The 13,802-nt window shown below is 39.7% G+C and overlaps 1 protein-coding gene across 3 annotated transcripts in view; it reads left to right on the top strand.

Moving 5' to 3' along the window:
• Positions 1-13,802, top strand: part of LOC134342511 (probable G-protein coupled receptor 139) — an 81,476-nt gene that overhangs the window by 26,020 nt on the left and 41,654 nt on the right. The window contains exons 2-3 of one of the 3 annotated variants that reach the window (XM_063040746.1): positions 6,040-6,117; positions 11,603-11,740. The exons of 1 other annotated variant lie outside the window; for it this stretch is intronic. The gene's annotated coding sequence lies outside the window, so the exon portion shown is untranslated. The remainder of the gene's footprint in view (positions 1-6,039; positions 6,118-11,602; positions 11,741-13,802) is intronic. One more of the 3 variants, XM_063040745.1, reaches the window with a different exon arrangement.

Raw genomic sequence — 13,802 nt, forward strand, 5'->3', positions numbered from 1 at the left:
AGTATTATTTATTTATTTATTTGTCTATCTATTTGTTTGTTTGTAATTATTATTTGTTTATTTTGTAATTGCATGGTTGTCTCATGCAGTCATTATTTATCCATCTTTATGTGTGTGTTTGTAGTTTTTTTTATTAACTCTATTTGTGTTTCTTTGTATCTACTGTGAATGCCCACAAGAAAATGTATCGCAGGGTAGTACTTTGAAAGTAAGTTCACTTTTTCAACTTTTGATATCTAAGAGCCTCTTTCCACTGCTGTCGGTAAGGAATTTCTACATTCGCCACATGACCATGTAGATTTGCTCCAGGTGCTCTGGTTTCCTCCCACAATTCAAAGGCGTAGTTGGTCATTATATATTTTCCCATGGTTAGGCAAGGGTTAAATCAGAAGTTGCTGGGCAGAAGGGCTGGAAGAGCCAAAAGGGTCTATTCCACACTGCATCTCAATAAATATCAAAAATAAAGAATGCCTCTATTGTATTTGTGTCCAGCATTGCCCCTGGCAGTACATTCCAGACACCCACATACTCTGTATAAAATAAAATTGGCCTGGGCATCTCTTTTGAACATTCCTCCTCTTCCCATTAACACATGACTTTGCAGGTCACTCTTTCAGTCCTAGGGAAAAAGATACCGGCTCTCTACTCTATCTATACCCGTCATAACTTTATAAACTTCTATCAGGTCTCCTGTCAGCCACTGTCACTCCAGAGTAAACAACCCAAATTTGTTCATTTTTTTAACATCACATTTGAAGAAAAATAGAAATATCCCAGTGTCATTTAATCTGCATTTTAGCAAATTCAAGTTCATTGCTATCATATAGATGCATAGAGAGAGTGTAAATGCCATGAAAATTAGATTTTGCTAGCAGAAGCACAGTGCATTACAAATGCAATGAACAGAAGTAAAATTAGCGTAAATTGCACATTATTTATACATGTGCGGAAATAAACACTAATGTCAATTGAGAGAGAGAGAGAGAGAGAGAAGAAATATAATCTGAGACTGTGTTAGGGTTTTACAGGGCTATTCAACAAAATGGGGAAGAAGCTGTTGTTGAACTTAGAAGATCCCTGTACCTCCTGCCAGATGACGGCATCGATAAGAGGGCATGGCCAAGATGATGGACCCCCTGATGATGGATGTTGCCTTCCTGAAACATTGCCTCTTGTGGGTGGGAAGAGCTGTACCCATGCACCTAGTAGTGACGAGTCCAGCACTCTCTCTTGCCTTCTGTGTTTCTGTGCTTTGGAGTTTTCCTACCTGGTCAAGATGTGAACGGAGTGAACATCTGTAGAGGTTTGTCAGAGTCATCAGTGAAATGCTAAATCTCCTTAAACTTGTAAGAGAGACAGTGTTTCTACTTTCTATTACGTAGATTTGACCATTGTGCTTGAATCTATGTGTTGGACCCAGGATAGGCCCTCTGAATTGTTGACATCCAGGGACTTGGGGTGCTCATCTTTTCCATCGTCAGTCCTTCAGTGAGGACTGGTGTGTGTTCTTCTATCTCCTCCTTCCTGAAGTCCAGAGTCAGTAGCTTGGTTGTGCTGATGTTGAGTGAAATGCTGTTGTTAGATCACCCAGCGATCTGTCAACAATGGTGTTATCAGCAGTTGGCATTGGACCTGTGCTTGACCACACGGTGGTGGATTTCAAGAGAGCAGAGCGGGGGGTTAAACGTGCAGTCCTGAGGTGCTTTTGTCTCAGTGGTAAGTGAGAAGGGGATGGTGTTTCCGATCCTCTCTGATTGTGACCTGCCAGTGAGGAAGTGGAGGATCCAGTTGCAGAGGAAGGTACAGATGCCCGGATCTTGGTGGAGCTTGACAATAAGTGTTAAGGGGATAATGACGTTGAAAGCCAAACTGTAGCCTATGTACATATTCTGGTTTTTCAGATGGTCTGGTGCAGAGAGATAGCACCTGCTGTAGATCTATTGTGGTGTTAGGTGACATTAACTAGGCACATTGCTGTTGAGTGATTCTATGAATTAATTCCGGTTTTTCCAGCTCAGGATATGGTTGACTGTAAATCACTGTGGGCCATCTGAGGTTGTGAAAAGATGACGCTGAAGTGAACTATTTTCTTTAATTGACTTCAGACTGTTCCCTCTCAATGCAATGATGCCTGTCTAAACCAGCCCACTTAGCAGTGGATGCTACAAAGGCCCTTTTGGAATCAGCAGTATCCATTTCCGTTCAGGAGCATGATAATTGGTTCCTAATCAGCCACTAATGCAATCCAGATGTTTTTATTAAAAATCATTACCTGGCAACAAAGTTGAGGGTTTATGCCACAGAAGGAACTCTGTACCAGTTCCATTCAATAACTTGTATTTCCTGGCCAAGATTTTTAAAAAAATATTTTACTTATGATTTTCTACAAACTACAGCATAGAAGAAAAAAAAATAGTATAAATAGAAGGATCATTGCAATACAGACAAAAATAGCAATAATACATATCTTAACAAATGAGCAAGTCACCCATATTAAAAATGAAAAATTTGAAAGGAAAGCACCCAACCCACCCACTATCCAGCTCCAAGCCAATCATTATATTACAAGTGTAAATATTTGAAAGGACATTTGAGATAAACTTTTATCACCCCAGAACTATATATTGTAGTAAAAAGAGAAATGAATAATAATTTTTTAAAAAGCAGCCTGCTACCTAATCAAAGAAAGCTAGAAATGCAGGATCTGACTATCAAGGGAAGAAAAAAAAATACACCTGTCAATCTAGGTGAGAATTTTGAAGATATTCAAGAAAAGGTCCCCACACCTTATGGAACTTTATGTCCGAATTAAAAAGTGAATAGTAGATCGTTTCAAGATCTAAACAAGACATTATATCCCTAAGCCATTGAACATGGGTAGGGGGAACTACATCTCTCCACTTAAGGAGTACTGCACGTCTAGCTAAAAGAGAGACAAAAGACAATGTGCGTCATTTAGCCGGGATCAAATGCTTGTCAGAGTCTGGAGAAATACCAAAAAGAGCGATCAAAGGATCAGGTTCCAAATGACAATTTAATATAGAAGATAAAGTAAAAAAAACATCTTTCTAAACTTTTTCCAAAGTAGGACGGGCCCAATACATTTGAATAAGGGAAGCCTGACCTCCTTTGCATTTGTCACACCAGGGACTAATATCAGGATAGAACTTCACCAATTTGGTTTTAGACATATGAGCCCTGTGGATAACTTTAAACTGCAAAAGACAATGACGACCACATAAAGAAATTGAATTGACTGACTTAAGAATTGAATCCCAAACCTCGTCGGACAAAGAAAAACCTAAGTCATGCTCCCAAGCGGTTTTAATTTTATCACAAGGGGCTCGCCTGAGATTCATAAATTTGATACGAATAGTAGAAATTAAACCTTTACCCAAGGGGTTCATTTGAAGAAACAAGTCTACAACATTCTTATCAGGTTGTTCAGGAAAATGTGGTATTAAAGGACTAATGAAATGTCTAATTTGAAGCTATCTAAAAAAATGAGTATTCAGTAAATTAAACTTTGTAGACAACTGTTCAAAAGTCGCAAACCGATTGTCTATAAAAAGATCTTCAAAACGCCTGATACGTCTCCTACACCAGTCTTGGAATGTGGAATCCTGCACAGAAGGTTGAAATAAATGATTGTATAGAATAGGACTAGAAAAGGAAAAACTATAAAGGCCATGATGTTTTCTAAATTGAGCCCATATTCTCAATGTATGCCTGATTACAAGATTAATAATAAGTTTTGGCAAGTGGCAAGGAAGTGTAAATCCAAGTAAAGCTGGAATGGATAATTTCTTACAAGCGTTCAATTCCATTGCCCCCCATGTTGGACAAATAGACTGATTATAAAAGTAGGACCAAAAGATAATATTGCAAATATTGGCTGCCCAATAATATGAACAAAAATTAGGCAACACCAAGCTACCTTCTCTTTGAGGCTTTTGAAGATGAGCTTTATTAGGTCTAGGCTGTTTACTCTTCCATAGGTATGACGAGATAATAGAATCTAAAGAATCAAAAATAAACTTTAGGATTAAATATAGGTAAAGATTGAAATAAGTATAAAAATTTAGGAAGAATATACATTTTAATTACATTAATTCACCCAATTAAAGACACAAACAGAGGTGATCACTGTGCTAGACTCTGTTTTGTAAAATTTAAAAGATTATTGAAATTCTCATCAAAAAGGCGATTATAATTCCTTGTTACTATAATACCAAGATAAGTAAAACAATTGTTTACTACTTTAAAAGGGAGATTTTGAAATTCTAATGCTTGTGCTTCCTTATTTATCGGAAAGAGTTCACTCTTATGTAGATTAAGTTTGTATCCGGATAACTGACTAAATTTATTAAGAAGTGAAAACATCAAAGGTAAGGAGGTGGTCGGGTTTGATATAAAAAGTAACAAATCATCGGCGTATAGAGAGACCTCATGCTCAAGACCGCTCCTCCAGATCCCAGTCAATTCAGTACAACTGCGAAACGTAATTGCCAATGGCTCGATAGCCAAATCAAATAGCAGAGGACTTAAAGGGCATCCTTGCCGAGTAGCACGTTTAAGGTCAAACGGTTGGGATTGCTGAGAATTAGTCAATAGTATATATAGAATATAGTATCTTAATCCACTTAATAAAATTATAACCAAAATCAAATTTTCTAAAACCGCAAATAAATAGTGCCACTCCACCCAGGCAAACGCCTTTTCAGCATCAAGAGAAATAACACATTCAGGAATCCCTAATGAAGATGAATGTAGGATATTAAAAAGACACCTAATATTAAAAAAGGGAAGGCAATTTTTAATAAAATCAGATTGATCTTCAGAGATAATTAAGGGTAAAATAGTCTCCAGCCTATGGGCCAAAACTTCAGTTAAAATTTTAACATCTACATTTATATAAAGACAACATAATAGAGATCGGCCTGTATGAAGCACATTCTAATGGATCCTTGCCTTTTTTTGCTAAAAGAATAGTACAAGCCTCATCAAATGATGCAGGCAATTTATTTTGTTTAAAAGAATCAGAAAAAACTAAACTAAGTTGGGATAAGAACAATGAGGAAAATAATTTATAAAGTTCTGCAGAGAACCCATCAGGACCAGGAGATTTACCAGGCTGCAAAGCAGAAATAGCAGAGGATATTTCCTCTAAGGATAATGGCTCATTCAATTTATGTTTGAGATCAGAAGAAAATTTAGGGATATTTAAACTATTTAAAAATTGCATAACAGTAGTATTACCGTTAAAGGATTCAGAAGTATAAAGTTGAGAATAAAAATTCCTAAATGTATCATTAATTTCAGAATGGTCCATAGTAATTACCATTACTCATTCGAATATTAGGGATATGTTGTTTTGCTTTAGAACATCTAAGCTGGTTAACTAAGGACTTACCAGATTTATCCCTGTGAATATAGAACTTACTCTTACTGCCCAAAAGTTGGTGTTCAACCGGGTAAGTAGAAATAAGATTAAATTTAGTTTGAAGTTCCATTCTTTTCTTATACAACTCCAGATCCTTGACCTGAGCATATAATTGGTCTATGGCTTTAATCTGATTGATCAATTCTAAACATTCTTTTTGAGTCTTTCTTTTCAAATTTGCTGTATAAGAAATTACTTGACCTCTTGGACATGCTTTCATTGCATCCCAAACAACCTGACTTGAGGTTTCAGGTAATGTATTAGTATTTAAGAAGAAAGTTATCTGATCCTTAATAAATTTTACAAAGTTGTTATCCGACTACAAGGTCAGATTAAAACGCCAGTGTTTATTTACTTGAGGGAGACCAGGAAAAACTATAGACAACGTAAGTGGGGCATGATCTAAAATCATTATACTCTTATAGACAGGACAGTGCGGAGAGTTTAAAAAGGAGACTACCCTATACAGCGGGCAGCGGAGTGAGTGGTAGCAGAGTGTAGGGCTTTGGCTTCAACGGGCTTCGGCGGTAATGGGAAGAGGCGTGAGCGAGGCACCAACTCTTTTTTTTTTCCCCTTGGCGAATCGGCCCGGACAGACAGGAACAGCAGGGCTCACACAGCTAATGGTACGAGCTAACGGTTTAAAAAGTTCATCTGTTTGGCGAGGTAAGGGGGTGAGTAGACTTATTTTTCCTGTTTCATTCCTGTAGAGTTAGATAGCATGCCTGCAGGGTTAGTGCTTTGTTCAGGGAGTCAGATGTGGGAATCCTGGGAGACCTCCAGCCTCCCTGATGGCCACATCTGCACCAGGTGCACCGAGATGCAGCTCCTCAGAGACCGTGTTAGGGATCTGGAGCTGCAGCTTGATGACCAACTGCTTATCAGGGAAAGTGAAGAGGTGATAGACAGGAGCTACAGGGGTCAGAAAATTGGGTGACTGTCAGGAGAGGGAAGGAAAATGCCCGGATAGTGGAGAGCACACCTGTGACTGTCCCCCTCAGCAACAAATATCTTGTTCTGGATGCTGTTGAGGGGGATGACCTGACAGGGGATGCCCACGGTGACCGGGTTTCTGGCACTGAGCCTGGCGCTGTTGTGCAGGAGGGAAGGAGGGAGAAGAGGAATGCGGTAGTCATAGGGGATTCCATAGTCAGGGGAACAGACAGGAGATTCTGTGAGCCTGATAGAGACACCCGCATTGTATGTTGCCTCCCAGGTGCCAGGGTACGGGATGTCTCAGATCGGGTCCAGAATATTCTGAAGGGAGAGGGCGAGCAGCCAGTTGTCTTGGTACATGTTGGTACCAATGACATAGACAGGAAAAGGGAGGAGGTCCTGAAGAGAGATTTCCGGGAGTTAGGAAGGAAGCTGAGAAGCAGGACCTCCAGGGTAGTAACCTTGGGATTGCTACCTGTGCCACGTGCTAGCGAGGGCAAGAATAGTAGGATCAGGCAGATGAATGTGTGGCTGAGAGACTGGTGCAGGGGGCAGGGCTTCAGATTCTTGGATCATTGGGATCTCTTCTGGGATCTGTTCTATGACCCGTTCAAAAAGGACAGGTTACACCTGAACCCAAAGGGGACCAATATCCTGGCGGGAAGGTTTAGTAGAGCTGTTAGGGAGGGTTTAAACTAATTTGGCAGGGGGATGGGAACCAGAATGAATGAGCGGAGGAAGGGGAAAACAGAAATAAATCTAAGATAGTGAGCAGTAACGACGTCAGGAAAGACAGGCAGGTGATGGGGCAAATTTGCAGCCATTGGGATGAGTTGCAGTGCAATCAAAGCAAAAAGTACCAAATACTGGTCTTAAGGTGTTATACTTATAAGGACACAGCATAAGGAATAAGGTGGATGATCTTGTCGTACAGCTACAGATTGACAGATATGATATTGTGGCCATCACTGAGACGTGGCTAAAGGATGCATGTCTCTGGGAGCTGAACGACCAAGGATACACAGTGTATCGGAAGGATAGGAAGGTAGGCAGAGGGGGAGGCGTGGCTTTATTGGTAAGAAATTATATCAAATCATTAGAAAGTGGTGATATAGGATCGGAAGGTGCAGAATCTTTATGGGTTGAGCTAAGAAATCGCAGGGGTAAAAGGACCCTGATGGCAGTTATTTATAGGTCTCCAAACAGCTGCAGGGATGTGGACTACAAATTACAACAGAAAATAGAAAAGGCTTGTCAGAAGGGCAGTGTTATGATAATTGTGGGGGATTTTAACATGCGAATGGATTGGGAAAATCAGATTGGCACTGGATCTCAGAGAGAGAATTTGTAGAATGTCTGCGAGATGGCTTTTTAGAACAGCTTGTTGTTGAGCTCACTAGGGGATCGGCTGTACTGGATTGGGTATTGTGTAATGAACCGGAGGTGATTAGAGAGATTGAGGTGAAGGAACCCTTAGGAGACAGTGATCATAACATGATTGAGTTCACTGTGACATTTGAAAAAGAGAAGCCGAAATCTGATGTGTTGGTATTTCAGTGGAATAAAGGAAATTACAGTGGCATGAGAGAGGAACTGGCCAAAGTTGACTGGAAAGGGACACTAGCGGGAAGGACAGCAGAGCAGCAGTGGCTGGAGTTTATGCCAGAAGTGAGGAAGGTGCAAGACAGATATATTCCAAAAATGAAGAAATTTTCGAATGGAAAAAGGATGCAACCGTGGCTGACAAGAGAAGTCAAAGCCAAAGTTAAAGCAGTGGAGAGGGCATACAAGGAAGCAAAAATTAGTGGAAAGACGAAGGACTGGGAAGTTTTTAAAAGCTTACAAAAGGAAACTAAGAAGGTCGTTAAGAGGGAAAAGATGAACTATGAAAGGAAGCTAGCAAATAATATCAAAGAGGATAGTAAAAGCTTTTTCAAGTATATAAAGAGTAAAAGACAGGTGAGAGTAGATATAGGACCGATAGAAAATGATGCTGGAGAAATTGTAATGGGAGATAAGGAGATGGCAGAGGAACTGAACGAGTATTTTGCATCAGTCTTCACTGAGGAAGACATCAGCAGTATACCGGACACTCAAGGGTGGCAGGGAAGAGAAGTGTGCGCAGTCACAATTACGACAGAGAAAGTACTCAGGAAGCTGAATAGTCTAAAGGCAGATAAATCTCCCGGTCCAGATGGAATGCACCCTTGTGTTCTGAAGGAAGTAGCTGTGGAGATTACGGAGGCATTAGCAATGATCTTTTAAAAGCCAATAGATTCTGGCATGGTTCCGGAGGACTGGAAGATTGCAAATGCCACTCCGCTATTTAAGAAGGGGGCAAGGAAGCAAAAAGGAAATTATAGACCTGTTAGCTTGACATTGGTGGTTGGGAAGTTGTTGGAGTCGATTGTCAAGGATGAGGTTACAGAGTACCTGGAGGCATATGACAAGATAGGCAGAACTCAGCATGGTTTCCTTAAAGGAAAATCCTGCCTGACAAACCTATTACAATTTTTTGAGGAAATTACAAGTAGGCTAAACAAGGGAGATGCAGTGGATTTTGTATATTTGGATTTTCAGAAGGCCTTTGACAAGGTGCCACACATGAGGCTGCTTAACAAGATAAGAGCCCACGGAATTACAGGAAAGTTACATACGTGGATAAGGAGTTGGCTGATTGGCAGGAAACAGAGAGTGGGAATAAAGGGATCCTATTCTGGTTGGCTGCCGGTTACCAGTGGTGTTCCACAGGAGTCCGTGTTGGGGCCGCTTCTTTTTACGTTGTACATCAACGATTTCGATTATGGAATAGATGGCTTTGTGGCTGAATTTGCTGACGATATAAAGATAGGTGGAGGGGCCGGTAGTGCTGAGGAAACAGAGAGTCTGCAGAGAGACTTGGACAGATTGGAAAAATGGGCAAAGAAGTGGCAAATGAAATACAATGTTGGAAAGTATATGGTTATGCACTTTGGCAGAACAAATAAACGGGCAGGCTATTATTTAAATTGGGAGAGAATTCAAAGTTCTGAGATGCAACAGGACTTGGGAGTCCTCGTGCAGGGTACCCTTAAGGTTAACCTCCAGGTTGAGTCGGTGGTGAAGAAGGCGAATACAATGTTGGCATTCATTTCTAGAGGAATAGAGTATAGGAGCAGGGATGTGATGTTGAGGCTCTATAAGGTGCTGATGAGACCTCACTTGGAGTACTGTGGTCAGCTTTGGGCTCCTGATTTAAGAAAGGATGTGTTGACATTGGAGAGGGTACAGAGAAGATTCACTAGAATGAATCCAGGAATGAGAGGAACGTTTGTCTGCTCTTGGACTGTATTCCTTGGAGTTTAGAAGAATGAGGGGGAACCTCATAGATACATTTTGAATGTTGAAAGGCATGGACAGAATGGATGTGGCAAAGTTGTTTTCCATGATGGGGGAGTCTAGTACGAGAGGGCATGACTTAAGGATTGAAGGGCACCCATTCAGAACAGAGATGCGAAGAAATTTTTTTAGCCAGAGGGTGGTAAATCTACGGAATTTGTTGCCACAGGCGGCAGTGGAGCCCAAGTCATTGGGTGTATTTAAGGCAGAGATTGATAGGTATCTGAGTAGCCAGGGCATCAAAGGTTATGGTGAGAAGGCAGGGGAGTGGGACTAAATGGGAGAATGGATCAGCTCATGATAAAATGGCGGAGCAGACTCGATGGCCGACTTTGCTCCTTTGGTCTTATGGTCTTATAGTCACAGGAACGGATGGATGGAATCAACTGGTTATTAATTAAAAAATAATCGATTCTAGTAAATGTATGGTGTACTCGTGTGGGAAAAAGTAATCTCTTTCATATGGATGAAAAAAATGCCAAATATCAGATATTCCATAATTAGAAAGAAAAGATTGAATTGATAAAGCAGATTTACTTAATTGCCTAGGGATAGAAGATCTGTCTAAGACTGGATCCAACCAACAATTGAAGTCACCACCCAGTATAAGAGAGTATGAGCTTAGTTCTGGCAATGAATAAAAAGAACGGTCAAAAACCCTACATCATCCAAGTTAGGATCATAAAAGTTGGCTAAGACTACCCATATGTTATAAAGTTTCCCCGAACCAATAATAAAACGACCATTAGGATCAGATATCTTATTATGAAGCTCAACAGGAGCATTTTTGTTTATAAGAATTGAAACGCCCCTTTCCTTGGCTTGAAAAGTTGAATGAAAATGTTGTCCTGCCCATCGTGCCATAAGACTAGAATTATCTGAGTAGCGATTATGTGTTTCTTGTAAAAAAAGAACTACCCCTGCTCTAAGCTGTTTAAGATGTGCGAACACCCTCCCCCTTGATTCAAACCCCTAACATTCCAGCTAACAAAGTTCAAGGGACTTACCATTGAACATAAAAAAAAGATAGCAGGCATTAAACCATATCTGAAACTTATATGTCAACTCTGGGACAAAAGTATAGAAGAAAATAACCAGGGCGAAATTACGTCCTATATAGTGCAAACATGCCAGAATTCCATATATAATATTAGCACTGGAGTTCCCACCCACACCCTCTAAACCTACACCAAGAAAGCTGCAAATATAAAGCAGCAAGCTCTCCCCTAGAAAAACTAACCCACTACTAAACTTGCAGTTAGGTAACATCTTAGTTATCTCCACTCCAACAGTTAATACAGTAATGAAAAAAACACCAAAATGCTTTAAGAATTGCAAACTAAAATTAACTTAATAAGAAAAAATAATAAATTCAAAGTTTATAAATCTTAAAATATGATAATTATCTAAAAAGAACTTTACCCCAACCTACCTGCTAGAATTGATAAACAAAAAAAGATAATCTGTAAACCCAACTATACAGAAAAACAGCTTTAATATCCAAGTAAGTAATCCATCCGAACCATAAAAATAAGAAAAACATAAATAGCATCTTGAAACACGGGCAAAAAACAGCCAAAGGAAGATCCATTCAAAAGGATTTTTGATCCAAACCCGAAACTGAATTTAAAGGTACAGCATCAACTGCTGTTTAAAGTTAAAATAATCCAACCGGAGACAAAAAAAAAGTTCATTAACTTTTAAAGAACTAAAATTAAGAGAGATAAAAACTAATATTGAGAAAATGGAAAAAAAAACACTTCAATAGGACAATGCAACATAATTAAGCCACTAATTAATTAAATGCGACATCAGCTTCATTTTAAATTTTTTTTAAAAATCTAGATTTGTGGAAAATGGAGACTGAAGTCTGAAAAAAAACAGGAAACAATTCAGAGAAGACATCACTTCATGAATCAACAACAATTTCTTAATGCGACACCAACTCCATTTTGAAATGAAATCTCCAAAGACCTTTGAAAGGTATCTAATTACATAATTTCACAATCAGCTCTATTTAAGAAAAGTGAAAATGTCCATACTGAAAAATAGAAATCCATCATATCGAAATATATTGAATTAAATGGATAATAAAAAAGATAAAGATGAAGATTAGAATATTAGAAAAAAATAATAAAGGAAATAACCGTTATTTAAAAAAAACGAAAAAGGCTGAAAAGACAAAAAAATCATATCATATCTAGGAACTCGAAGTAGCAGGTAAGCCATCAATGAAGGTCTGCACCTCTGTAACCAAGTCGAAACATTTAAAATTGCTGTTCTCGAGCTTGATTCAGAGCCGGGCTGGGTAGGCAAGAGAAGGATGAAATCCACGATTGTAAAAAACTTTCATTACTCCTCTGTATTCAGCACATTGACTCATAACTTGAGGTGCATAGTCCTCTACTAAATGGATAGCTTGACCCTTATATTGAAGCATTTTACATCGGCGAGCTTCTTTAATTAGTAAGTCCTTGATTTGGTAACGATGCAGGCGAATTATCACTGGACGTGGTCTCTGGCTGTCCAGTGGGCGAGATGTAAAGATACAATGCACTCGATCGATCTCTGGAGGACTGGAAAGTATTTCACTTCCAAAAATCTCACATAGAAAGTTTGAGAAAAACTCAGCAGGAGATCTACTTTCAACAGCCTCCGGCAAACCAAGAATTCAAAGATTTTTGCGTCTACTCCTGCTTTCAAGAGCCATAACTTTAAGAGTTAACTTGCTATTGTGCTCTTTTAGGGTAGAGTAATCTTTTTCCAGCTCTTTACAATGACAATCTAACTTCTCCGTAACTTCTTCAACACGTGATAAACATTGAGCTGATTCTCCAGTGTAGAGTTAAGTTTATCCAGTTTCAATTCCAACGAACCAAATTGGGAAAACATATCCTGTCGGGTTTGTTCTAACAGCGACACAATTTCACTCAAGGTGGCTCCAGATGGAAAGTCTTTTTAGTAGTAATTCTAATTTAGTAGTCTTAGGTACACTCATTGTGCAGCCAGCAGATTTAATAGTGGGAGGAAGAGTAAGAAGTAAAATAGATAGATAGATATAGATAGACATACTTTATTGATCCCGAGGGAAACTGGGTTTCATTACAGTTGCACCAACCAAGAAAAGAGTATAAATATAGCAATATAAAACCATAAATAATTAAATAATAATATGTAAATTATGCCAGATGGAAATAAGTCCAGGACCAGCCTATTGGCTCAGGGTTTCTGGCCCTCCACGGGAGGAGTTGTAAAGTTTGATGGCCACAGGCAGGAATGACTTCTTATGATGCACAGTGCTGCATCTCGGTGGAATGAGTCTCTGGCTGAATGTACTCCTGTGCCCACCCAGTACATTATGTAGTGGATGGGAGACATTGACCAAGATGGCATGCAACTTGGACAGCATCCCCTTTTCAGACACCAGCGTGAGAGAGTCCAGTTCCATCCCCACAACATCACTGGCCTTACGAATGAGTTTGTTGATTCTGTTGGTGTCTGCTACCCTCAGCCTGCTGCCCCAGCACACAACAGCAAACATGATAGCACTGGCCACCACAGACTCGTAGAACATCCTCAGCATCATCCGACAGATATTGAAGGACCTCAGTCTCCTCAGGAAATAGAGATGGCTCTGACCCTTCTTGTAGACAGCCTCAGTGTTCTTTGACCAGTCCAGTTTATTGTCAATTCGTATCCCCAGGTATTTGTAATCCTCCACCATGTCCACCCTGACCCCCTGGGTGAAAACAGGGGTCATCGGTACCTTAGCTCTCCTCAAGTCTACCACCAGCTCCTTAGTCTTTTTCACATTAAGCTGCAGATAATTCTGCTCACATCATGTGACAAAGTTTCCTACCGTAGCCCTGTACTCAGCCTCATCTCCCTTGCTGATACATCCAACTATGGCAGAGTCATCAGAAAACTTCTGAAGATGACAAGACTCTGTGCAGTAGTTGAATAAAAGAAAACAGAGCAGAGCAATAGTTTTTGCAACTTAAGCTATCGCCATCTTAACCGGAAGTCCCAAGGTTTTTAAACTATC

Source organism: Mobula hypostoma, chromosome 2 (assembly GCF_963921235.1).
Source record: "Mobula hypostoma chromosome 2, sMobHyp1.1, whole genome shotgun sequence".
Taxonomy (NCBI): domain Eukaryota; kingdom Metazoa; phylum Chordata; class Chondrichthyes; order Myliobatiformes; family Myliobatidae; genus Mobula; species Mobula hypostoma.